This window comes from Equus asinus, chromosome 7, assembly GCF_041296235.1.
Source record: "Equus asinus isolate D_3611 breed Donkey chromosome 7, EquAss-T2T_v2, whole genome shotgun sequence".
Lineage (NCBI taxonomy): Eukaryota > Metazoa > Chordata > Mammalia > Perissodactyla > Equidae > Equus > Equus asinus.
Genome location: NC_091796.1, coordinates 85380583 through 85407235, shown reverse-complemented (window position 1 = coordinate 85407235; position 26653 = coordinate 85380583). Strand labels below are relative to the sequence as shown.

General features: G+C 53.2%; 1 protein-coding gene across 7 annotated transcripts in view; it reads right to left on the bottom strand.

The window, feature by feature from the left end:
- Positions 1 to 26385, bottom strand: part of TMEM63C (transmembrane protein 63C) — a 70219-nt gene extending 43834 nt beyond the window's left edge. For 2 of the 7 annotated variants that reach the window (XM_014840899.3, XM_014840897.3), the window contains exons 1-2: positions 26154 to 26293; positions 13612 to 13752 (exon numbers count right to left, since the gene is read on the bottom strand). The gene's annotated coding sequence lies outside the window, so the exon portion shown is untranslated. Of the gene's footprint in view, positions 1 to 13611; positions 13753 to 26138 lie in introns of those variants that run through there. The other 5 variants (XM_044774095.2, XM_014840895.3, XM_014840900.3 and 2 more) reach the window with 4 other exon arrangements.
- Positions 26386 to 26653: the final 268 nt, after the last annotated feature.

Sequence of the window (26653 nt, the reverse complement as noted above, 5' to 3'; positions counted from 1 at the left end):
ATGAGACTTTGTGCTTATATTCTCCTCTTAGGAGATCTCTCCTCCCCACTCCCTTTCCTCTGAGTCTGTGGAAAGTGGGCTAGTGATCCACAGAGGGCCACACCACCTCTCCACTGGGATCCCCAAGTTCTTGCATCTTCCCCTATGCCAGATGCCACTGGTCTGGCCACTTTCTTCATGGGGCACCATCGTGCCTTCTATCCTGACCCCATGTCTCTTAGAGCTGCTGGCCTCACACTGACTGAGTTTGAGCCACTTCTTCGTGGGCCTAGCTGGGTCTTGGTCTCAGCACTTACAGCCCCTGGGCCAGCTCAAATCCTGTTCCCCAAAGTCTTCTTCCAATGACCAGCACAGTCTGTACTTTGTCCTCACCTTCTTTAAAGAGCTGGCCTTTGCTACCACTGCCTGGCGCTATCCTCCCATCTTCCCAGGAGTGGCCAGTTGCTCAACAAATCTATGGGTTCCATGATGGCAGGGCCCATGTCTTTTTCTTATACTTTCCATAGTACTCCCACAGTGACCAGGATGCAGTAGGTCTCAATGAAAGATAGATGGTCCTTTATCCAGGGCCACACTCAGGGGCAGGAAATAATAAAATTTGGGTGACTTGCACACATTTGCATAGTGTGCAGAAAGTACCTGAGTCACTCATTTTTGCCTCCCCACGGCACATCATTGGTTACCAAATCTTGCTCCCCAAAGTCATGTCATGGAGTGGACAGAACATAAGGCTTTCGGTCAGGAGACTGGGTGTGAGTCTGGCTCTATTGTTTATTAGCTGCTACTTAACCTCTTGCTGCTCAGTTTTCCCCTCTACAAAATGGATATAATTATGTCCATCCTGCCTATGATAGAGTTTATGAGAGTTAAAGGAGATAGTGCATAGAGACATTCTTGTAAACTACCAGTACCCCAAATGCTGGTTGCTGCCTTTGCTATCTTCTTCCTAGGATTGAGGTCAGCCTTCCTCAGAAGCTCTTAAATAGCTCTCTCAGTACCCCCTGAAGTCCCAGCATGAGGTAAGTAGATTGGGATTCCATGTTGCCACCAGGCCCACTAAAGCAGCTAGGCAGCCAGCAGCTAGGACCCACAAAAGGACGCTCAGCACCATGGACAGTACCACGCAGAGCAACGCATTGCTGCTGCTTCTCTCTGCCGGCAGTCAGCCGATGCTCGTTGGTAACCCTTGTCCAATAATAAGATTTACAGCTAACACCTACTGAATGAGCTCTATGTGCCAGGTACTGTGCCAAGTCTCTTAATGCATCATCTGGGTTAACAAACCTATCAGACTGCATGTTGGATAGGGTCGACGGCCTTCAGCATCCATTTCCACCTCTTTCTAGTGTGCTTTCCTATACTTCAGAAGCTAGAAGCTTAAAACTACATTTCCAACACATCCTTGCAGCGGGGGCTCTGAATACAGATAAAGTTCCATCAATTAGAGGCACAGGAGATAGATTTATAAGGCGGAAGGGAGGAGGAGCCCATTTTTCTGATGCTTGGGCTGTGTTCTGCTGACAAGCAGTGTTGAGGAGAAGAAGGAGCTCTCTGCAGCAGATCGATGCCCAGCCTCTGGCTCCCGGGGAATGTGTGTGTGGGTGAGGGTGGGGCGAGAGGCAATCGTGGTACAGGCTGAAGAGGGTCCCTGATCCCTGGCTTACAGGTGAGGGGACATGAATTCATGGCTCCAGCAGTCCCATCCTAGCTGTGGCTGAGGACTGGTTTGTCTGGTGGGTCAGTTCTGCTCTGCTCTGCAGACTCAGATTCTAACTCTTCCGATGATTTTGTGAGCATGTAATTCTCTGTATTAAATTCTGTTTTGCTTAAAGTTTTAGAGTGGCTTTTGCTTCCTATACAAAGAACAGGTAGGTTCTGTTATTATCCCATCTTATGGATGAGGAATCTTGGGCACAGAGAGGTTAAGTGACTAGCCCAGGTCACATAGCCAGGGAGCAAATAGGACACGAGCCTGGGATATTCGACTCCCCAGCCCCCTCCTAATCACTTTGCTATATGCCACCCCCAAGGCAGAGAACAGCAATCCCAGCAAACAGGAATGAAGCCCCCAGGCTGAAGACAGAAGCTAAGTGGAGAAAAGTAAATGCTGATACAGAATTCTGGGGATGCGCTCCAGGCCCAAGTGGGCACAGCCCCTGAGAAGGCCTCAGAAGGAGAAAGGCGAAGGAGACGTGGACATTTGTGATGGGTCAGCCATAGCACTGGGCGTCTTCTTATGCTTGTCGCACTGACCATTATTTATGCCTCACAAGCAGGCTAAGAGGTAGCAGCCTAAGAGGTAGGAATCAGCATCCTCATTCCACAGGCAGGGAAACTGAGGTTCAAAGAGGTTAAGTAACTCACCTAAAGTCACACGACTGGAGCAAGAAAGAGGCGGGACTGGAATCTAAGTGTCTGGCTTCACTACATCATACGGCCTCTGAAGGCACAACGGGGGAGAGAGTTGCTTAGCCCATCCCAGGAGGGCTGTATTTCTGGGGTACAGGAAGCCAGGCTCCACTCCCGGATCTGTACCACATCTAAGGGGCTCTCTGCTAGAGGGGAGGAAAGGCTGCAGGTGGCAGAGGGAGCTGGAGAGCAGCAAGGAGAGAAGGCAGCCGTTTGGGCCAGGGCTGGGAGCTGGTGGATGGCTTCCCCTGACCCGTCTCACCTCTGGGACCCCTCTCCTTGCCAGGAAGGTTCCTTTCCTTGCCCTCCAGCCCCAGCACCCCCAACAAGGGGCCCAAGCCTTTCTGCCCATAGCCCCAAGTCAGTGAGCAGACAAAATAGTGTCCAAATGGGGCTGGAGGCAGGAGGAGAGGGAGGTGTGGGGGTGTCATGGGTGCCCAGGTCCCTGGGAGCTGGGCAGTGACTCAGGGAGACACCTGGAGGAGAGGGGCGACTCCTGCCACACTATAAAGACAAAAGGGTAAAAACAGAGGGATATAATGCTGTTACACTAGATGATCTCAATTCTAAAACAAAAAAAGAAGAAAAGAAATGGGAAAGAAAGAAAAAACCAAAATTATACCTGTAGAAAAAAAGATCAGTTACCTCTGAGTGGTGGGGCTATGTTTTGTCAGGCGTCTTTTAAAAATTTTTTCTGAATTTGAAAAACTAATAAGAGCATGTATTATTGTTTATAATTAGAAAGAGTGATATTTAGAAAGGAAGCTTGATATTTCCAGGCATCCGTACAATCAGCTTCATCTTCTATATCAAATCCTTCTGCCCTCCTCGAGAGCCCTCGCTTTGACCAGCTCCCGCTGACGCTTGTCGGTGGGGTGGGGGGAGCGGAGGGGCCCGATGGTTTCCGTGCAGGCTGCTGCTCAGAAAGAAGATCCAAGGCCTGAATCCGATGTCACCACCTCCCCTCTCCCCGCACGGGGTCCGGCTGGGCCACGTGCAGGAAGATCAAGGTGGCCACCAGGCCCCTGGGGTACTGCCCGGAAACCAGAGGCATGCTCCCTCCCCAGATCAATAACTCCTCCTGGCAGCTGTGGTAGGGTGCTGACTACAGCATCAAGACCCAGGTGCAGAGATCAGGGAAGGGGGCTCGGTGGCCCCCCCAGCACAGCTTTCACTTGGGCAAGTGGGGGGCCAGCCTGCCGTGCCACCTGCTCAGCCCCTCCCGTCCTCCCCACCCCACCCCTAATCAAGCAGTGGAAGATGGTGGCCACTGAGGCCACCACAGGCAATTTAATTGGAGGGTGGTCGAAACCTAGACTCCTATGGGGAAGAAACAAAAGAGAAACAGGGGTCAGAGAAAGAGAAACAGAGCCTCCTGGGGTGGGGACGGGGGCCTGAAATGGGCCTGGCCTCTGGATTGTCTCTGAGGCGCCTGACGGAGGGCCTGGTGTGCACTTTCTTCCAGGCTATAAAGTGTGTTCACAGCCATCATCTCACCTGACCCCCAACAGCCCTGTCGGGGCAGGGGTGATGACTGTCCCCATTCTGACAAATGAGGATACTGAGGCCCAGAGAGGGTGAGGAGCCTGTCCAGGGTCACATAGCTAGCAGTGGAAAGGCAGGGTGGGGGTGAAGGCCTGAAGCCAAGGCCTGAGCTTTTGCCTGGCTCCCTGCTCCTTCTGACATCTGAGCTCTTGGCTCCTGGCCTGTTCCACGGGGAGGCCCTCTTGGCCCCAGGGACCCCCCAAGTCTTACCTCCCCCATCTCGCTACCAGAAGTCTCAGCTCCAGCAGACAGACGGCCCCTTGTCCCCTCAAAGACCTTGGCTTTCTCTGCTCCCTCCATTCCCCTCCTTTGTGGAAAGGCCTCCTGGTCCTCCTCCAATAGGAATGCTCCACCGTCAGGCCCAGCTCAACTCTGCTTCCTCCAGGCAGCCTTCTCGGAGTACCCAGGCCTCAGCAATCTCCCTTCCCCTAACTCTTACAACCTTCACTTATTCCACCCCGAGTTCTCCACAGGGTAGTGGGTGCTGAGAAAGATGTGTCTCTCGCCTCACCAAGCTCAGTCTAGAAGGGCGTGAAAAAGGCCTTGGCTGAGAGGCAATGACAACGTACAGTGTGAGGGGAGCTGCCTTGGGGGCATGGCTCCCACACGAGGGGCGCTGAGCCCGACCTGGAGTGTCCAGGGAGCCTTCCCGGACGAGGGGGCCTAAGCCGTCCCACGGGATGTGATGGGGTCAGCTGCAGGGGCTTTCTGTTCCCCTCCTTCACTCGGCCAACAAGGCCTGCCGACTGCTCCAGCTTCATCTCACCCAATCTCCCCACATTTTCTTCCCCTGGCCTCCTTTGTTGTTCCCTCCGTGCCTGAAGGATGCCACCCTCCCTCCCACAGAAGATGGGAAGACTATGCCAGTCCTTCTGCCCAGAATGTTCCCCCTCCCACTAGTTAACTCATTCTCCCACTAGTTAATCTCAGTTCAATTTCTGCTCCCTTAGGGAAGAACTCCAGACCAGCTCAAGCCCCCACATTCCACGCTCTCGCATTCCAGGGCTCAGAGCATCTTGGGAGACAGACACAGTGTGGCAGTTAGGTGTGGGTCCCTAACGAGAACTAGGCTCCTTGGGTCCAAATCCCGCCTCTGCCATTTCCTAGCTCCATGTCTTTGGGCAAGTGTCTTGACCTCCCTGTGCCTCAGTTTCCCTATCTGTGAAATGGAGATGTCAGTAGCATCTGCCTTACTGGGTGGGGGTGAGGATTACATGACCAGTTCACATGGCACACTAGAACAGTGCCTAGCTCATAGCAATGGCTCCATACGGTTAAGTATCATTCTCTTTGTTAGTACCTGGTACATTTGATGTTTATTTACAGGATGACACAGCAAATGGCTGACTCTCCCAGTGGATGCAAACCTCCTTGATGACAGAGCCCGCGGCTGTGTTTGCTCATTATTTTCTCTGCTGTGCCGGGTAGACTTTAGTGCTTTACAAATATTTGTGGAAGAAAAGAATGATTGGCAGTGGGTCTCGCTGGCCCCTGTGATCTCAGACCCGGAGCGTTTGGGCTGGAGGGGCTCTGACAAATCCTCTAACCGAAGCCCCTCCTTCCACAGACGAGCAAAGGTTGCTGCTGGCTGACATCCCCCTGGCTCCCCATCTCACAGGGCTGGGCAGCCCCTGCACCTTCATCTCCCCGGGGAGTTCTGCTCAATCAGCAGACTGAGGGCATGGTGAAATCTTGGACCGAGGCGTCCATTTCTGTCTTGATTCAGAAAAAAATTGTGGCCCGTTGTGTTGTGGAGCAAATACATTCCCACCGCAGCTGGATGAAGCTGCAGGCTTCACTTCGACCCTGAGTTATTGCTGTAATTCCGTCTCCGTGGTAACAAGTCTGGACCAAGCCGTCAGCCAGCAAAGACTGGGCAAAGGGCTCCTCATCCGCAGGCCCCTCCCTGCTTGTCCCTGGGCTAAGATGCCAGGGGCAGTGTTCTCCCCCCAGCCTCTTCCCTGACGGACTCCTCTGCAGGATCCCCAGTGGGCCGGGAGGGGAGGGCAAGAGGGGAGATGTCACTGCAGCAGAGGCCCCCATCGGGCCCAGAGCCGGCCCAGTTAGAGCAGGGAAGAGGGTGCCCGGCTGCAGGGGCAAAAAGGCAGGCTACTGGGTGCCATCCCACCCCAGCTCCTTCTGCTGCCAGGATGGGCTCTGGTGGATGGTGCCACACACTGTGGGGTGGGGGTGGGGGGAAACAGACAGACAGACCTGAGGCTCTGTAGATAGCGGGCCGAGCCCAGCGCATGCGACCCAACCAGCTGTTGATGATTCATTGATATGTAGATGAATACCTGCTTTGTGCCAGCAACGGATGAGGAAGTGGGGAGGAAAGATAATAGCAGGTGGATCTGCCCTCAGTAGGTTGGGGGACACACAGACGGACACACACACACACACACACACACACACACACACACACGGAATGACCCGGAAAGCAGCCAATCAGAATAAAGAGTAACGGATGCTCCCTTCAGTGAAGAAAGCAAGATGCAATGAGCCCCTGCCTGTGTCTGGATTTTCTCTGGAAGGGGACCCAAGACACTTGACAGTAGCCGCCTGCTGGGAGGGGAACTAGATGGAGGCTGAGGCAGGGTCAGAAGACTTACTTTTCATTGTATTCTCTTTTCTACTTTTTGAATTTTGCGCTCTGTGCATACCTAACCAAAGCAAACCAAAAGCAAAGCCCAGGTGAAAAGCAGCTCCCCAGATGAATGCTAAAACAGGGTGTGACCTACTTCCTGCTGGGCCGGAGAGGAGGAGGGGGCAGCTCTGACCTCGAGGGCTCCTCCCCTCAGCATCTAAGAGTTCTCATCTGCCTTGGGGGGGAGGTGTGTGTGCGTGTGTGTGTTTCTGTCTGTCTGTCTATCTGTCTCTGTCCTTACACGTTTTGGGATGTGTGGATGTCCTAGGTTGAATAATGTCCCTCCCAAATTCCTGTCCACCTGGAACCACACAATATGACCTTATTTAGAAATAGGGTCTCTGCAGATAAAATTAGTTAAAATGAAGTCATCCTAGATTAGGGTGGGCCCCAAATCCAATGACGGGCGTCCTGATCAGAAGGCGACGTGGAGACACACAGAGAAGGCCGTGTGACGATGGAGGCAGAGACCGCGGCGATGCAGCTATAAGGAAGGCTAAGGTTGCCAGCAGCCCCCAGAAGCTAGCAAGGGGCCTGGCGGGATTCTCAGCCAGGGCCTGCAGAGGGAGCGTGGCCCCGCCAGCCGTGTGACGCAGCCTCCAGCCCCAGAACGATGCGAGAATAAATGTCTGTTGTTTACAGCCACTCAGTTTAGGGTAATTTGTTGCAGCTGCCCTAGGACACTAATACAATGGGTCTATACATTTGTGTTTGTGTTTTTTGAGGTGTGAGTTTTGTGTATCTGTGTATGTTTTGAGGGGCATTTGGGTGGCTTGGGAATGTGTTTGTGACCACAGTTTGGGTTGTGGGTGCCTGTGTGTGTTTGGGGTGCATGCATGTCTATGTGTTAGCGTGTGTGCACGTTGCGTTGTGTACGTCTATGCATTGTGTGTGTGTGTATTCGTGTGTTTTGCTATGTTCGTGAGCAGATGCGTATACAGTCACTGATTTCTAGGGTCTCGCTCGGCCCTAACACCCCAGATGTCCACCCTGGGGCCCGGCTGCACGGGCTGGCCTCAAGGGGATGCTGGCCAACGGCGGTGGGGACGGACTAGCATCAGGGCCAGGTGGGAGCAGCACCCCCTCTGCTCTAGGGCCCCCTGGTTCGGGGCAGGTCTACAAGGACTGTCCGCCATTGCATCCGCCCTGTCAGCAAAAGGGTCTCCAGCTCAGGAGTGTGGGGCCAGCAGGAGCCAGACCTGCTTTCAGCAGAGCAGAGTCCCCCGAGAAAGACTCGACCTCCTGTGAAGCTGAGTGGCTTCGCCCCCAGAGCAGTGGTTCTCAGACTTCGGTGCATCAGCATCACCCGGAGGGCTGGTTCAGCAGACAGCCGGGCCCAGCCCTGAATTCCTGATGCAGTCGGTCTGGGGTGGAGCTGAGGATCTGCATCTCTGAGTTCCTGCCTGATGCTGACACTGCTGGACCAGGGACCTTGCTTCGAGAATCATCACGTTAGACCATATAATGGGATGGGGCTCCTCTTCAGCCTCCTCCGCCTCCCCCAGGCCACGGTGTGGGCACCCTAGTCTTTCAGGACAGGCTCTGGAAAAGTCAGGCTGGCAGGCTCAACCCTCTTCTCTCAATCTGTCTCTCCCAGCCGCCCACCTGTCACTCATGAAATCATTTATTCAGCAAAATAATGGGTCAGACTCTGTTTCCTGTACTCAAGGCACTTACATAGTCTAGCCACAAGATTCTCGTGGGTACACAGACCTCCCAAGAAACCATGACAGGATGGCATAAGTGCACTCCAGAGGCCTGGTGAAAGGGGTGCTGGGAGCACAGAAGAGGAGCACCTGACTGGGCCATGGGAAATCCAGAAGGCTGCTTGGAGGAGGTGCTAGCCAAGGCAGCTCATAAAGGATGGCTAGCAGTCGTCACATTAGTTGAGGACTTACTGCCAGGCCCTGTGCTAAGACTCTGCAAGCAGAGGCTCTCTTAACCCTCACAACCCCAAAATGGGAATTATTGCCGCTGAAGGGAAGTTTGAGCCCAGGGAGTCTGCTTCCAGCAACCACAGTCCCAGCCTCGAGCACATATGGGGCATCTGAGCTGAAGAGGAGCTGCCTTACGGAGGCGGGAAGCAGGGGACAGTGGGGGGGCTGGAGAGGGCTGGAGAGGGCTGGGGGGGCTGGGCAGGACAGTCCAGGAGGAGACCACAGTGCACCGTGCGGAGAGGGAAGCAGGCTCAGACGGTGTTAGGCTCCCCAGAGAGAGTTCGGGTCCCCCAGATGGAAACGCACCACCTCCCACCTCCGGGGCAGCAGAGAGGGGAGGGGCACCAGGCCCCATCTGTCTAAATGGGGCAGGAGCCTCGCTGGCTGCCTTGAGGCGGGAGCTAGAGAGAGGCGGAGGTGGGGGGGGGTGGTGCTCTCTGTGAGCACAGCTGCTCCAGTGATGCGTGGGGGCCAGATGGCAGAGGCCACAGGGCTGGCTCACAGGGCTTCACAGACCTGGGGGCAGAGAGGGCCGGGAACCCGAGGGACCCGGGAGTCACAGCGCTGCTGTCGGGGGCCCTCCATTTACAGGTTTACTTGTGATGAGGGGTAGCCCTCGAGAGAGGCTGAGGGCGACCGGCACAACCTCCATGACTTACGGTGGCCCCCAGGCAGTCTCTGTGGGGCTCTAGGGGTCGCTGGCCCCCTCAACCAGAGCACAGGCCCCCCGGCCAGGGGTCAGCCTCATGATGACCTTGCTCCTGCCTCTTGGGTTGGGGGTCAGGAAAGCCACTCGGATCCATGAAGAATGAGGACTCAAATAGCAACCCGAATCCAGAGGATGGAAGCAGAGGAAATGCACTCTGGCTGCAGCAAGAGGTGTTCTAGTTAGACACAAGCAGGCACTGACCCGGGATGCTGAAGGGAGTTGTGGCTGTTTCTGGGGAAGAAGAGAGGCCTGTCCTTCTGGCTCTGACAGACTGTGTCTCTGGACAAAATATGATGGGGATTTCTCTCTCCTCTCCTTCACTAGCTCCTCCATCGAATCTCACCAATGTTTAGTTCCCTCTCTCCTTTCCTGCTGGCCTCTCCTTTCTGCCTTCTTTGTCTGAGTGGGCTGAAGCCTCCCCCAGGCTTGTCCCAGCGTAGCTGGGGGCCTTTGCGCTTGGGCACACTCGATGCAGCCCAGCCGATGTCTACTGAGCCCTACACCTGCTGGAGGTGAAAGAGCCATCGGCTCTGCCCAGGGCACTTCCAGCAGGTGGGGAGGCCACACAGCGGGACCAGTGCCTGCACCCAAGGCAGAGGAAGGGCCATGCAAGGAGAAAGGAGCAAGCCAAGGCGACAGGGCTCAGAGACCACAGCCCTGGAGGCGAGGGAAGGCTTCAGGGGGGTGGCAGGTGGGAGTTCTAGGTTGACAGAAACCAGCGAGGACAGGGGCAGAGGGGACAAATGAGTGGAGGAGGGAAGCAGAGAGCAGAATATTCCAGAAATGGAAGGTAGCTTGGCTTGGCTGCAGAGGTCAGGTGAGAAGGATCTGGAGAGATAACAGGCAGGTTGGGGCCAGACCACGAGGTCCAGAACCTCAGGCTGAATGATTTGCATTTAATTGTGTAGGCCGTAGGGAGCTATTGAAGGTTTTGGAAGAAGGGCATGACATTATTTGGGCTGGGACTAGAGGGGTTTCTAGATCTTGCTCCTATCCTAGGATCTCATGAAAGGCACCTGGCCCTGATTCTGAGCCCAAGGACTTCTCAGGGGCTCCTGAGGGGAGCAGACAACTGGCATCTTAAATGTCACTTTTTGGGTGAGGCTGGTCCTGATGACCCTATGTAATAACGCAGCTCCCCTGGCGCTCCCAGCCCCCCTTCCATTCTCTGTTTTTCCATCGCCTTGATCGCCTTCTTACAGACGTCATCCACAGCTTACGCTGTTTATTGTCTGTCCCCACCCCATTAGAAGGAAGGCCCCATGAGCGCTGGGTCCACATCTGTCTTACTTGCAGCTGAACATTCCAGGGCCTGGCACAACGCCTGGAATCCCAACAAATTCATTCATTTGTTGAATGAATCAAGAGAGAAATACCTCTCTGCATGAACCAGCATGGTCTGGTCTGTTCCCTCCCTGTCACTTCGCTCCTGGCCTCCTGAGCTTGGCAGCCCCCGAGCGGAAAACTCTGAGAAAATCAGATGGAACTCGGCTGTTCCCTGCGGCACCTCTCACCCCCACCAGGAGTCTGGGAAGAGTCAGGCTGCTCCTCCTCCCCTCCCCTGCCAAAAACACCACCCCTTTCCTTCATCTGGGAGTGGAGGCCCAACTAGGGAAAGCAAGAGGCTTGCAGGCCTGAGGCCGCTCCGCCCAGCAGCCTGGAAGAACAATGGTGATGGACTGATCAGATTCACTGCAAGCTACCCGGGGCCACCCATGCGGGCACTGCATGGGAGCTGTGAGCATTTTGCTCCTTTTTTTTTTTTTTTTTTGGTGAGGAAGATTGGCCCTAAGCTAACATCTGTGCCAATCTTCCTCTATTTTGTATGTGGGATGCCACCACAGCATGGCTTGATGAACAGTATGTAGGTCTGCACCTGGGATGCAAACCTATGAACCCTGGGCCAATAAAGCTGAGTGCACAAACGCAACTACTACACCACCGAGTTTGCCCCCATTTTGCTCCATTTTGGCCTCCCATCAACCCTATGAAATGGGTATTATCCTCCTGTTTTACAGATGGAAAAATAGAGGCTCAGAGAAGCTAACTGACATGGCCAAGGTCTCCCAGCCAGGTGAGGAGCCAGGTTTTGAACACAAGTCCATCCTACTCCAACCCAGTGCCCGTTCCTCCCTGACACACAGACTCTCTCCCACCAGGGGAGCAGCTGAGATGTGGGGTGCAGAGCTAGCCGAATTCTCTGTCCAGGGTGCCAGATCACAGGTGGTCTCTGCTGGCCTTGGGCTGCCCCTGAGCTACGGGAGCCGAGCTTTTGGCCACCTCCCAGTGATGAATGAGGACAATGATGTCACGTCTGCCGCCGGGCTTGACTTCCTGGGAGAGTGTGTGTTATCACTGTGGGCACTGCCTGTTCTGGCCTGAGGCCAGGCGTCCTCCCCTTGCTCTGAGGTGTACCATGAGGCCCGGAGTTCAAAATAGGGTTCCCTGCACCCGAGGTCCCGGCAGCTCCCAGGGACACCAAACCTACCCCGTGGGCAGGTCCAGCACCCGACATCCAGGGCTGCTCAGGGCTGGGCCACGGTTGGGGAGGCAGAAGAGCTGGAGCAAAGCCCCAGCTGTGGGGCTTGAGGTGCCTGCACTTCTGCTCCTTAGGGACTCAGTTCACCCACCTGGAAGGTGGAAACCCTCTCTCTTAGCAAACGTTACAGATTCCTTATTGCATGCAAGGAAAATGATAGAGTTTCTGTCTTCGAGGTCCTTCAAGGGCAGGTTAGAGCACAGTCACTACATAGGCAATAGGAAGCCATGGATGACTTTAGAGCAGGGGAGTGAGATGACGGCACTGTGCTTTAGGGAGGTGAGTCAGGCAGCAGAGTGCAGCTGGGGGAGAACAGCCTTTTGTAATGATTGGAATAAAGTGCATTAAGCACTCCCTGAGTGCTAGATGCTGTCGGCAGTGCTTTACAGTTGTTAACTTTAATCTGTAACCCTAGGGGACTGTTATCCCATTTTGCAGAGGAAGAGACTGACAGTACACTGAGATTACAAGGCTAGTAGGTGGTGGAGCTGGGAATTGAACCCATCTGAGCTCAACTCTCGAGCCTGAGTTCTTTGCCACGATTCGATGCTGCCTCTCGCAGTAACCAGACTGGAGGAACCAGGGTCTGGCAGGGCTGGGGCAGTGGGCGTGGCCGGAGGGACAGAAGCGAAATACTGCCCGGGGCTAAGACTCCTGGCCCCAGAGGGCTCCCACAAGACCGACCAGGAAATTTAAGGGCGATGTGAGCATCAAGCCCTGTGATCCACACAGAAAAGAACCATATCTAAGATGACTTTCATGGATGACAGCAACAACGTTCTTGGCCAACGGCCCGTACAGGATAACGTCTTCTTTCACGCAAAAGAGATCTTAGAGACGCTCTCAAACAGAAACCTTATCACAGTTATAGTTCCCTCGACTACCCCATCCTTTCTTGATTTTATTTAATAACTTATTTACTGACCTAAATAGGGAGGAAAACCTCATTTAGATGCTAACCTGGCTTTAACACCTTCTAGCTTTGGACGTCTGATCGCTGCCTGTGTCCCTTTCACGAAGGGGGAGGAGTGGCTGGGAGTCACCCAGGAGATGGAAGGAGATGGTAGGAGCAGGGGGCAGAGGCTGGAGGAGGCCCTCTTTGCACAGCTGGCCTGTGCTACCGCTGCCTGGCACGGTTCTCTCGTTTTTCCATGCACACGAGCAGCCGGTTCCCCAAGAGATCCGAGGAGGCAGCTGAGCCCAGGAAGGGCTAGCTAAGGCCCGGGGGCTTCCTGTACTGTTTCGACAAGATTACACCTGACTCCTCTGAGATGTTGAGCTACGAGATTTTAAACCAGACTATTGACATAAGTAATGCTTCAGAGGTAGAAAGAGATGGAGGGTGGATTATATTACTAAGATCCCTTCCAGCTCCAAGAGTCTATGAAGATGCCATCTGTCAGAATCCTTTCCTGAGGAGAACGTGTGGCTAGGTAGGGGACTCTCGGAAGAGCCGTGTCTGGGTGGGTTCTGGGCCTGTCCCAAACGGGTCAGCTGGCGAGAGCCACTCAGAAGCCCCAGCTGGCAGCTCAGCCTGGGGGTGTTTCTGCAGGGCAGAGGGCGTCCAGAGGATCTTCAGCTCCCTTCCGAGGCTTCAGGAGCCAGGGTCACGTGGGACAGTGTCCACTGGAAACGGGAGTGGGCCGTTCCTTGCCCCCTCTGGTCAGTTTGTAGGTTTAGGAGGGCTCAGGGAGGGCCTTCGTTCCAGCACTGACTAGACAGCCGCAGGCCATGGGCAGCGGCGGGCCACGCTCCCCAGGCTTGAGTGGGGAGCTGGTGCTGGGGGCTCAGCCCTGCTGGGTGCGGTGATGGCGAGAGCACCTACCTGGAGCAGTGCTGAGGCTTGGGGCTCAGCAGACGGCTTGTCACTGGCCCTCCCTCCTCTCGATCGGTCCTCAGGTGCTCCCGAGTGGCCCAGCCGAGTCCTAGCTCGATTCCTGACCACGAAGGTGGCTCCTCCGAGGCTCTGTGGCACAGGGACAACGAAGCACTGTCAGTGCAGGTGGGCGTGGACTCCAGGCCTCCCCCAGCTTCCCCTCGGCTCCTCCCCCAGCCCAAGCAGGCCAGGCCCCTCGCAGGTCCAACAGGCTTGTCAGCACCTTCCCACAGGCTTGCCTCAGGGAGCTCTGGTGGCGGGAGTTGGGGGGATGCATCCCAGATGCCCTCAGTCTGCCCCCCAGCTCCACATCTAGCTGCCCACCCCTGGGGTGGCTGAGCTGGAGAGCCACCCTTCATCCCAGCTGAGCAGGGGCCCAAGGGGAGGGGGAGCATGCACGGAGCACTGCTCTGGGAGTCCAAGCACTTAGGTCTGCTCCGCCTCTTCCCCCGTGGAGCCAGAGCACCCTGCTTTCCCTCACGGGGGTGGGGGGCTTCAGCCTAGATACACAGACACTGCCAGCAGGACTCAGCTGGGAAGATCAGAGGGGGAGACAACCATCAGGTGACTTCAAGTAGGACTTCAGAACCATCTTGTGTGTGTGTGGCGGGGATGGGGGGCTTGCTAAAATGCAGGTTTAAGGGCCCTATCCTAGCAAAGTGAATCCGAATGTCCAGGAAGGTGCCTGGGAATCCATATTTCAACAGGTTCCCCATGTGGATGCCCAAGGAATAAGACTTGCTGGACTACAAGTTAGGAAAGGGTCAAGAACGGCATGGATGAACCTTTGCTTGCACGGCAAGGGGTCACCAGTCCCTTTCTTCAAAGCAGCATCCTAGGAGCCCAGACTCTGCAGACAGACCAGCCAGGGGGCCCCCGGGCAGCTCGCTGAAACCTCTCTATGTCTCATCTGCCTCGTGGACGAAACGAAGATTGGAGCTGATCTCTTGGGCCCTTCCAGATTTAAAATTATGAATGTGAGAAGACATGGACCCACTGAGAAACGAATTTAAAAAGAAAGTTCAAGGCGAGGCATTTTAAATAGTATTCTCCCTTTACAACTGGTTTCTTCTTAAATATTCTTTTTAAATTCTGAAAATAACATGGTTATGGGGGAAAAAAAATCAAATCATTCAAAATAAGACACAATGAAAATTCCCCCTGCTATCCCAGACCTCTGCTCCACTCCCAGACATGAATGGTCAAGTTTCCTGCTCGTTTCCTTTACGAATTTTTCCATAAATATTGACAAATCTATATCTATGCCTGCATCCTTGTTTTAAACCCAACCAGGAACATCGTCCCGGTACCCTTTGTTTTGTTAGTTAACATACATCACACATCTACAGGTACCAACGCAGACAGATCCCTCATTCTTGTAGCAGCTCCTAGCATTCCACTGAAAAATGCACTATAATTTATGTGAATCTATGCTTGTTGATGGATGTTTAGATTGTTTCTACATTTTTTTTAAAGATTTTATTTTTCCTATTTCTCCCCAAAGCCCCCCAGTACATAGCTGTATATTCTAGTTGGGGGTCCTTCTAGCTGTGGCATGTGGGATGCCGCCTCAGCATGGCCTGACCAGCAGTGCCATGTCGGCGCCCAGGATCCAAACCGGCGAAACCCTGGGCCGCCAAAGTGGAGCACATGAACTTAACCACTCAGCCATGGCGCCGGCCCCTTTCTCTACATTTTTGGTGCACAAACAAAACAGCAATGAACATCTTTGGTTATACATCTTTGTGCACGCATGTGAGATTCGCTGTAGGAGAAATCCCTAGGGGTAAGGAGTCAAAGGTTACACGGATGTGGAACTCTGACAAATTGAACCAGTTTGCACTGCCCGGCCGTGCATGGGAGCACTGGGTACCCCCCCACCCTTGACAGCACTATGCACTATTAAATTTTAAACTTTGCCCATACGAGAGTTGAAAAATGATAGCTTGTTTCAATGTGTAATTCTTTTTTTTTTTTAAAGATTGGCACCTGAGCTAACAACTGTTGCCAATCTTCTTTTTTTTTCCTTTTCTGCTTTTTCTCCCCAAAGTGCCCCAGTACATAGTTGTATATTCTAGTTGTGAGTGCCTCTGGTTGTGCTATGTGGGACGCCGCCTCAGCGTGGCCTGACGAGTTGTGCCATGTCCATGCCCAGGATCCGAACCAGCGAAACCCCGGGCCACCAAAGCAGAGTGCACAAACTTAACCACTCAGCCATGGGGCCGGCCCGCATAATTCTAATTCTTTAGTTATCAGAAAGGGCAGACATTATTTTCATGTTTATTAACTGATGAGCCTTTATTTGTTTTTTTCTGTGAACTGTTTATATTCTATCTTACCAATTTTTTTTTTAAAGATTTTATTTTTTCCTTTTTCTCCCAAAGCTCCCCGGTACATAGTTGTGTACTTTTTGTTGTGGGTCCTTCTAGTTGTGGCATGTGGGATGCTGCCTCAGTATGGCTTGATGAGCGGCGCCATGTCCGCGCCCAGGATTCGAACCAGTGAAACCCTGGGCCGCTGAAACAGAGTGCACGAACTTAACCACTCGGCCACAGGGCCGGCCCCATCTATCTTACCAATTTTTAAGAGGTTTTTCTAAGTTAAGGCAATTAATTGTCATTTGTCTCTTTTTTACTTTTTTGATGGCACCTTTCGCTTACAGAAATTTCAGACTTTTCTACAGGCGAAAATATTTCCCACTAGAGGATCCTAAAAATACTTGCCCCTATTTTTCACTAGTATTGTTAGAGTTTTCTTTCTCTCTTTTTAATCTTTCCTTCTTTTTAATCTTTTCTTCCTGGAATTGATTTTGGTGGAAGGAGTATGGCAGGGCCCAGCTTTATTTTTTTCCCCAAGGGGCTAGACAGTTGTCCCAAAGTCACGTCTGAATAATCCATTGCCTTCCCTCACCACTGCCCTCCCTCTGGATTCAGAATCTCAATGTAACTAGAGAGTAGGATGCATGCAGAGAGCACGAGCTCTGAGACAACTGCCGATTCAAATTCCAGCTTTGCTGGATCTAGAAGTTACCAAACCTTCCTGTGCCTCAGTTTCCTTGTCTAAAACTGGGGAACACAATTGCACCATCTGATAGGGTTATTATGAGGATTAAATGAGTTATTTCAGGTCAAGGGTGTAGAAAGATGCGACTATGTGCTGTCTACAAGAGACTCACCTTAGCTGAGAGAAAGGATGGAAAAAGATATTCCATGCAAATATAAGTAAAAGAGAGCAGGGGTCGCCAAACTTAGATCAGACAAAATATAAGTCAAAAACTGCCAAAATAGGGGCCGGCCCCATGGCCGAGTGGTTAAGTTCGCGCGCTCTGCTTCGGTGGCCCAGGGTTTTGCCGTTTCGGATCCTGAGCGCAGACATGGCATCACTCATCAAGCCACGCTGAGGCAGCATCCCACATGCCACAACCAGAAGGACCCACAACTAAAAATACACAACTATATACCGGGTGGGGGGGTGCTTTGGGAGAAAAAGGAAAAATAAAATCTTTAAACACAAAAAAAAAACCAAAAAAAACTGCCAAAATAGAAAAAGGAGGATATTATATCATGTTAAAAAGGTCGACTCTCCAGGAAGATATAACAATTATAACTACATATGCACCTAACAGCAGAGCACCCACATGTATGAAGCGAACATCGACAGAATTGAAGGGATAAATGGTAACACAATAATAGTGGGAGATTCCAATAACCCACTTTCAGTAGTGGGTATAGCAACCAGACAGAAGATGAACAAGGAAAGAGACGGCTTGAATATGTTCAACACTACAGACCAACTGGACCCAACAGACATATACAGAACACTGCACCCGACAGCAGCAGAGTCCACATTCTTCTCAAGGGCACAGGGAATATTCTTCAGGACAGATCAGGGGTTAGGCCACAGGCCAGGGGCGCAGAACAGCGCCCGGCACATGGCAACTACTATCTGCTGTTGATTAATATGATCACCACTGTCTGGTCCACTTTTCTGTTCCGTTGATCTGTGAGCCAGTTCCATGATTTGACAAATACCTATTACTATGCGTCAGGCCCTGTTCTAAGCGCTGGGAACCAGGAGTGAACAGCAGTAATAAGAGCTGTTCTTGTCACCTCTGGTCAGACTCACTGCTAGTTATGTTTAGCAATTTTGCTGATATTGTAAATGTTTCCTTCCATTACATTTTAAAAGAGGCTAAGGTTTCCATATAGAAAAGCTATACATTTTGGTTTTTAATATTGTTGGCAGTCATCTTGGTATATTCTTTTATTATTTCTAATGGTTTTTTCAGTGGACTATCTTGTTTTTTTCTTCAGGTGGTCAAGCTTATCTACAATTTTAACTGTGAAATTGGTTTCCCTTTACAATTTCTATTTTCGAAATTTGTATTGGCTTGTACTTCCAGGCAACTGTGAAAGAATGAAGGTGATGGTGCTCATTTTTTTCCTTGTAGGGTATGGATATCTGTATACACACACACACACACACGCACATGCATAAAATCATGTTAAGCAATATCCATCTACTCCTATTAAATAAGAGTTAAAATTAGAGACACATGTTGAATTTTATCAAATGCCTTTTAGGCATTTTTGGCATTTATGGAGCTTTTTATTTGATTTTCCATCTCCTTTGAACTATTAGTTTGTTCAATTATATGAATAGTTCTCCTAATATTGAACCTATATTTCTGGAATATAGCCCCACTTGCTTGCAGTGTATTCATTTTTTTAACATAATGCTGTGTGGTTCTATCTGTTGCTATTAATTTATGAATTCTACACTAATATTCATAAATGAGATTTTTTTTAGTAATTTTTCTCTTTGTTGTGCTGTCTTTGTTATGTTGTGCTGGCTTCGCAGAATAATTTGGAATCTTTCTTTCTCTATGATCTGGCACAGTTGGTACAATTTAAATAATACTGGAATTCTCTCTTTCTTGAAGGTTTGATAGAAATTAAAAGCTGTTTAAACCTAGGTTTTTCAGAGGGGAGCTTTATGAAGACTGAGTTTCTTCTATGATTATTGGTCTGTTGGAGTTTTCTAGTTTTTCTGGGGTCAAACTAATGATTTATATTTTCTCAGAAAACTATCAGTTTCAGCCGGTTTTCAACTGAATTTGCAAGTGTCTGAGCACAGTATCCTTTAAGAATTCCTTCTATTTTCTCTGCATCAGTGGCTATTTTCCTCCTTTTAACGTTCAATTTTGTATATTTGGCTCATTCCTCCCCCAACCCTCGTTAGATTATCTAGACTTACAAAAATCATCCACTGACACTCGATTTTTTTCCTGGACCCTATTTACCACATACACAGCCCAGAATCAGAGGAGCTGGAATCAGGGATGAGGAAGGCAGCCGGGGAGGGGCAGCTTGACAAACACAAGTCATTCAACAAATATTTAAAAAGTGCAAGGAGCCTGCCCATATATTCCCTGGCCTCGCATACCCCACGTCTCCCCAACATCCAGTTAAACCGCCCACTCCCACCCTTCCTTCAGCACCCAGCTGTCACCTCCTCTTGGGATTTTCCTGACTTCCCCAGAAAAAGTTAGGCCTTTCCTCTGACATCCCAGATTACTTTTTTTAATTTTGAAAAATTTTAAACACAAGAAGTTTAAGAGTATAAAAGCAATGCAACGAACAAATGTTAACACGCTGTCATCTTTGCTTTAGATCTTTTTTGTTGAAAGTGTTACTGACCAATGAGAAGTCCCTTTTTTCCCTGTTAAGTTCAGCTGCTCCTCTCCCTCTCCAGAGACCCCACAAGCATGAACTGGGCACGTATTGCAAGATGTTTGCATCCATCAATCATAAATAGTACTGCCTTGTGATTTTTATTAGAATTAAATGCTCACGAATGGTATTATTCTGCAGTTTCCTTTTTTTGAAGTATTGGTTTTTTGAGATTTATTCACACTAATACAGAATGTGTGTGTACGTATATAAGCGTTCATGGAGGTATAATTTACATAAAATAAAATTCCCCAATTCTACCCATTTTAACTGCTGCAAAAATCACATTTTCAGCTGACTGTAGACACTGAGGTTGAGGCCTCTTTGTCAGGTTTCAAACGTGGCTGCCCTGGACATCCTTGGAACTGTCTCCTCACGCACACATATGAGTTTCTCCAGGTAACTGTACACCGAGAAGTGCAACTGGTCATAAGGAGGCACATTTTCAGCTTTCACTGCCATTGCCAAAACGTCCCCTGGCGCTTCGTACCGCCACAGTTGCCGCATTTCTGAAGCTGTCGTCCTTATCTGTTGACCTGCCTCCCTGCCCTTCCCCGTGAATTACCGAGGGCACGTGTGTGACGGCCACTGATAAATGGAGGGATGAGCTCACTGTCTAGCAGATGAGACAGACTGGAATGGGACAAGCGCGTTAAAAGCTGTGAGACCTCCTCTGGCTGGGATCCAGGGAAGGCTTCATGGAGGAGGTGGCCTTCCAGTTGGGCTTTGAAGGGCAGGGAGACTCTGAACAGATGAGGATGGGGATGAGGACAAGGACGGGCTGGGAGGAGGAGGTGGGTGGGACAGTCCAGGGAATTTGATTTGCCAGAGCAGCGGTTCTCAGCCGAGCGGGGGATGAGCAGGGTAGAAAAGCTGGGCACGCGTACTTTGTAAAAACCTCAGGGTGGTCTGGCACATCCCCCGTTCCATGTACGAAGAGCCTCCGAGCCTGACTGAGTGGGGTGTGAGGGAAGGGGGTGGGCCGACTGGACAAGTAGCCTAGGCCTAATCCCAGATGAGTCTTCAATGGCAGGCTCTGGGGACCAGTGAGAAGTGACCAGGTCAGAGCTGGGCTTGAAGATGACTCATTCGATGAGCAGGCAGGTAGCTGGGAGACCCGGCCCCTGGAATAAGGCCTCGGCCAGACAGCCTGCTCCTCCCACTCTTTCCCTCCTCTGCCTCTGAGAAAAGATCAGGGCCAGCTGGCCTGGGTTCCCTCCCCAGACCCGCAGAAGAGACTGAGACTCGGGCTCCTCCTGCTCCTCCACTCTGCAGCTCTGGGAGCCTGGGCCCCGGGCTTGCACATCGCTTCCCGTCCCCTGCATCCCAGCTGCTCCACGCAGGTGCCTGGGCCAAGGCCCAGAGGAGCCTCCTCAATGAAGCCTGGAGCCAGGGCCCAGCTACACTGCATCTTCTCCCGCTGCCTCGGCTCAGCTCGCCTGAACACGCTTTCAGCATGTCCCGGGGTGTGGGGTGGGGTGGGTGGGGTGGGAATCCTATCCTTCCATTTTCCCTGCTGTCCTTCAGCAGAGCCCAGCTCTGGGCACCCTGCCAGGAGTGGAGGGGAAGGGGAGAAACGCACGACCTTCACTTCCACGTCCTTTTGTCTTAAGCAACTTCAGCAAAACCACGAGCAGCAGCCAGAGCAGGAGAGCTGAGGCCGTGTCGGCCGTGCTCTGGGAGGAGGGACACGCCACTGGAATCACGCCTGGGGGCCAGTTTGGGTTCTGGACTTGTGTGTGTGTGTGTGTGTGTGTGTGGCTATTACAACCTCTCTGAGCCTCAGCATTCTCATCAATCACCTGCTCTGCCCCTCTCCTGGGGTGTGCAGAGGATTACAAAGTAATGACAAGGAGGGTGAAGTCGCTAAGTGGCACCAGGAAGCCTGTTGTTGTTCTGGTGCCTGAGAGGGTCTCTCTGAAGCCTGGCCTAGTTCGCAGCCCTGGGCACAGAGGTCCCAGCCTAGGAGGGACCCCTGGCCCAACACCAGCTTGTTTGCTGTACAAGCAACCTTGCTGTACAAGAACAGACAACCTCCCTATACCTGCCACACACACACACACCCTCTGGTTCTGAGACGACCTCTCCCTCTGCCAGGTCCTCAGGGATCTGAAGCTCTTTTGAAGGTAACAGCACAGTCCAAACAGTGTCTGGAGCCATCAACGTTGTTGGTCAGCCACTTCCACCAAAGCGTGACAAGCTAGACCAGAGCCCACTGGACAGCCCACCACTGAGCAGGTGAAGGGGCAAGCGAATGGAGAGAAGGGGGCTCCCAGTCACTAAGCACGTGCTGGGCACCTTTCTGCTTCCTCCCATTCATCCTCTCGATGGCCCTATGCCCGGGGATTATTTCACCATGTTGGGAACAGAAGATCCGCAGAGGTGCATTAGCAGGTAATGAAGCCGGTGGGAACCCAGCTCCCAGGTGTCCCCCAGGCAGTGTGTCTGTGTGTGCCTTGTCCTCCACGCTCCCATGCCCCCCACGCTCCCATGCCCCCATCAAAGCACAGTTGTTTTTCCTACGGGGCCCAGGGTGAGTGTCCAGTTGCCCCTGTGGCATTTCCAGCCTATGGCCAAACCACTGCCACTCAGACACCTGAGGTGATAAGGCCTCCACATCAAAAACCCAACAAACAGCCGTATCCCCCGCCAATTGAACACAGGTCCACCTCGTGCATCTGCATCTCCAAAGATCTCAGGACGCCTTGCTCTTTTGCCAGGACCCTGTGGCCTGAGGCCAGTTACCCTCTGGTCAGGCACAATTCTGAGACGACTCAACCAGAGTGAGGAGAAGGCTCCTGTCTCCAGGGCCACCTTCCTTGGCCACTCAGTGATGGGGAGGGCAGGCTTGGCATCCTGCTGGAAGCTGGCCTGGCCCCTCTGTCTCTGATCTTCTGAGGACACCAGAGGCCCTGACTTGGCACAAATGAGGGCCTCCAGGCACGGAGCTGTGCCGTATCTGAGCCACCCCAGCCCAGCCCTTTCAATTTCTTCTCAAGGGTGCTCGTGCAAACAGCAAAGTGGAAGGGTGGGACAAGCAGAAGGGGGAGCCCAGGATGCTTGGGGCCTAGTCCTGCTTTCCTAAGTGGGTCTGTGCTTCAGTTCCCTTTTGGAACATTACTAATCACCAGGAGGGGACAACGGAGCACAACCTCCCCCCTGCCCCTGCCTCTGCATGTTTCAGTACCAGCCCCAGGGGTGCTGGAAAGGAAGATGGCAACCTGGGTACATACTCTGCCCTAGAAACACAGGGTGTGGAGTTCTGGCCACGGGCGCTCTTCTAAAGAGCCAGGCTTGGTTGGCCCAGAGCAATCCAGAGAGATCTAGAACAAGGGCACAGCACTCCTCATGAGCAGCCCACATTCTCACCTCAGTGGCCCCAGGTTCTCATCTCAGCTCCCCCTGGAACCCTCCTTTGCATAAGCTGCACCAGCCAACTCATGGGCAAGAATGAGGAGTCTGATTTACACCACCCCTGCTGATGTGTGAGTAAGCCACAAACGCACGGCTCTCCCGGGAGAGAAGAGGAGAGAACACGGCCCCACCTCAGGCGGAACAGTGCACTACAGGCTGCTGATCTCGCTCGAAACCTACTACTTTCCCCAAGCACTTTCATCACAGCCTTTGTCAGACCCAGCCTGCCCACGGGTCTGAATGCCCTGTGGACTCCCCACGCCCTGGACACTCTGTGCAAACGGCCCCCAGCACTTTATGCCCATTATCTCTATGGTTCTTCCACCAGCTGCTCCCAGGAAGAACCAGAGTAGAGAGCCCATGGGATTCAGGAGTCAGTGGGGAGGACAGGCCTGCAGGAAGGTCCATGGGGCTGCCCGTCACCAGCATTTCATGGCGTGGAAATCCTGTTAAATGTCACAGGCAGCCAAGGAGCGGGGGAAGGCAGTCCTCAAGGGCCAAAACACAACTTGAAGTGGGTTGGGGGAACAGCCTGCCGCCCAAGCCTCGAAGGGCGCTCTAGACTGGCCATGTGGGAGAGGGGTCCTCTGTGGAGGGGTTAGCCTCATTTCCCCCGCCGAGGCCAGAAACACATGGCTTCAGTTTGGACCAGAAGCTCCAGGAAAAACGCTTCTCATCTGTAATAAACACCTGCTGGGTTTCCAAAGCCCTCCCACCCATCTGGGGAAGTGTGTTCATGCCCAGCTGTCAGGTAGGGAAACTGAGGCCCGACTGCCAGCCAAAAGGGGCTTCGCTCCAGAACCAGGGGCTTGCTCTACAAGTGGTTCTCCTCCATGACCCGGGGGCCTCTCCAAGGCCTGACTCTGCTCTGCTGGTCAGGAGAGACACACCACCGGCTTCCTGGGACCACAGGGCGGTGGCCTTCCTCCAGGAGAAAGGCTGGAAGGGACCCTTGAGGCATCCCAGCAGAAGAGCTGGACAAACAGTGGGTCCTCTGCTCCCTCTGGCATTGTACCGTCTCCCCACGGGCAGCTAGTCCTGATCTGGTTTACTGGGAGCCCCATCCCCTCCACAGGTCACCCCAGTGATCACTAGTGGTCAATATGCAGCCCAAGGCATGCGGCGGGATCCCCAGGGCTCTGTGCTCGGAGGGTGTGTCTGAAAGCAGCAACTCATGCCTCAGGCAGATGGTAACTTCCCTTCACTCAGAATAACGGGCTGGGCAGAACTACCATCCTGTGATGCTGGCAGAGAGATAACGGCAGTCCCTCAGCCCAGGGGCCCCCTCCCGGCTGTGATCACAGCTGCCAGCACCAGGGCAGGAGGGACAGCCGCTCTTGGCTCTGAGAGGCCCACAGAAATTGTGCATCCCCCATGGGAGCATGATGGGAAAGTAACCAAGTGACTTTGGCTCCCCTCTTCAAGTTGCTTCTTTTCCAAGTAACTTCAGAACATACCTTAAAGGAGGAGGAGAAAATGTTGGAGCTGTCCCCCATCACGGACACCCCCACCCCACCCATCAGAGGCACTCACAGCCTCACCTTCACAGGGCGAGAGAGAGGCTGTGAGGAGAGAGGAGGAGAGAGGAAGGGGCCTCGTCCAGTCCGCCCCCGAGGGGCCGGGGTGTCAGGAGGCCTGTGTGTAGGTAAGAGACCTGAAGCAATTGGCTGCATCCTCGGAGCCTCAGTTTCCTCACCTGCCCAAGGACGCTGGCTGGCTCCAGCTCTAAAATAAAATATTGCTCTCTCCCTGCCTCAGTTTCCCTCCAGAGAAAGGCATCTGCCCCAGGGAGAAGGAGGACAAGGTGAATCCAGGAGAAGTTTGCCTCCAGGGGCATCAGAGCCGATGCAGCACATTTCTCCTGGGGACAGGAGTGGAGGAGAGAGCAAGGATAAGGCGAGAATCACAGAGTGTGATGCCAAGAGAAGGCGGACTGGCTCCCGGCCTCTTCTCCTGTGAGACTCAGGCCGTTAAAGGAGAAAGTCAATCTCCTTGTCCCCAGTCCTCCCCACAGCAGCCTGGGAACTGCCACACGGCTTTCATCAAGGCTGCTACACAAGACTGAAGCCCAGAACCGGGCTGCCCCTCTGGCCTTCCTCTCCCGGAAGCCAGCTCTCCATCTCTCCCTGAACCCCCACAATAGCAGAGGCCCACAGCCCCCTCTGGTCAGATGAGCATTTTTCACGAGCAATTTTCTCCTGTCCCCAGACAATTCTGATCCCTCCAATGTTCACACCCATGACATCCTGGGGGCCCATGCAGAAGTTGTAACTCTATTCTCAGGGATGAGGAAAGGGGGCGCTGGGGTGGGGGGTCCACCTCAGACGGGACCAGAGGTCTAGAGAGCAAGATGGGTCACTGGCCCTCCAGAGAGCATCGGGTCAAGGCAGTGCCTACGAGGCCAGCTCTGTACGACCTGCTAGGTGACCTTGGTGATGCCACAGCACCTCTGGGCCTCAGTTTCCCCAGGCCCATCATTCAAATCCAAAGTTTCCCTCTCAAGGCCAAGGTGAGGATGGAGGCAAGAACCTTTCTTTGAAAGCATATGAGAAAAGGTGACAGGGCGGCCTGGTGGCGCAACGGTTAAGTTCGCACGTTCCGCTTTGGCAGCCCGGGGTTCTCCGGTTTGGATCCTGGGTGCGGACATGGCGCTGTTTGGCATGCCATGCTGTGGTAGGCGTCCTACATATAAAGTGGAGGAAGATGGGCATGGATGTTAGCTCAGGGCCAGGCTTCCTCAGCAAAAAAGAGGAGGGCTGGGAGTAGTTAGCTCAGGGCTAATCTTCCTCAAAAAAAGAAAAGAAAAGAAAAGGTGGCATCCTTTGCCTTTGGGGGCCCAGTAGCCCAGCCCATCCAGCACAAAATGAGACCCCCATCCAGCAGCAGCGCAGCAGTGACGCTGTCATAACTCCTAACGGGGGACTAAGCTGCGGGAGGAGAGCGCACCCCTCCCACCCCAGCCCAGAGTGGGCGGCACAGCCCCGGGGAATCCCTGGGTGGGGTGGTCCAGAAAGGCAACTCCCACCTGGCAGTCTGGCAAGCGGCCCGCAGACTCCAGGCAAACCTCCTACCCACTATCTCCCCCCACCCAGAGAAGACGGTCGACCAAGCCACGGCCCTCCCTGGTGGGTGGTTCATTCCACCCTGCCTTGGGTCCACGCTGGGGGATAGCCAGCGTGGCAAGGGAGTGTGGCGCAGTCTCCGCCACCCCCATCCCTCGCAGTCGAGGTCCCGGAAAGCAAAGAGCAAGCAGTCCTTCCCCACCCCCTTCCCGGTCCAGGACCCGGATTCTGCGCCCCTTCTCCCGGCCGGATCAATCCTGGCTCCTACCTCCCGCGAGCTCACCACATCTGCGCGCTCACCGCCACGGCCTCAGACCAGGCAAGGTGCTCAGGCCGCCGGGATGCGTAGACAAGCAACACGCTCCCTATCTGGGAGGAGACTGCCAGCCGGTCCTCCTCCTCGCAGGCCTGGTGAAGCCAGCCCCACCTGGCAAGGGACTGTCAGCAAATTCCCCTCTGCATCATCGCGGGAGTGGCATCCCAGCTCCTCCCCGGCAGGAGCCAACCTTGGCTCCGCCCCAAGGCTGCTCCTACCCGCCAAGGAACCCAGGCTGAATTAGCCTATGCAAAGATCCAGGCTCCGCCTCAAAGACTTTGTCGCTACCAGGAACCATCTGCAAATCACCATCGCAAATGCACACGGCTGCCAGTCCCTCGCTGCAGTCGATCCAGCATCCTCTGATGCTTTGGGCCTCGCTGCTGTCTTGTTACTCTCTACCCCCACTACAGCCCTCAGTGCCACTCCAAGCTCTCCTCTGAGACATGTCCGTCTTCCAAACCTCC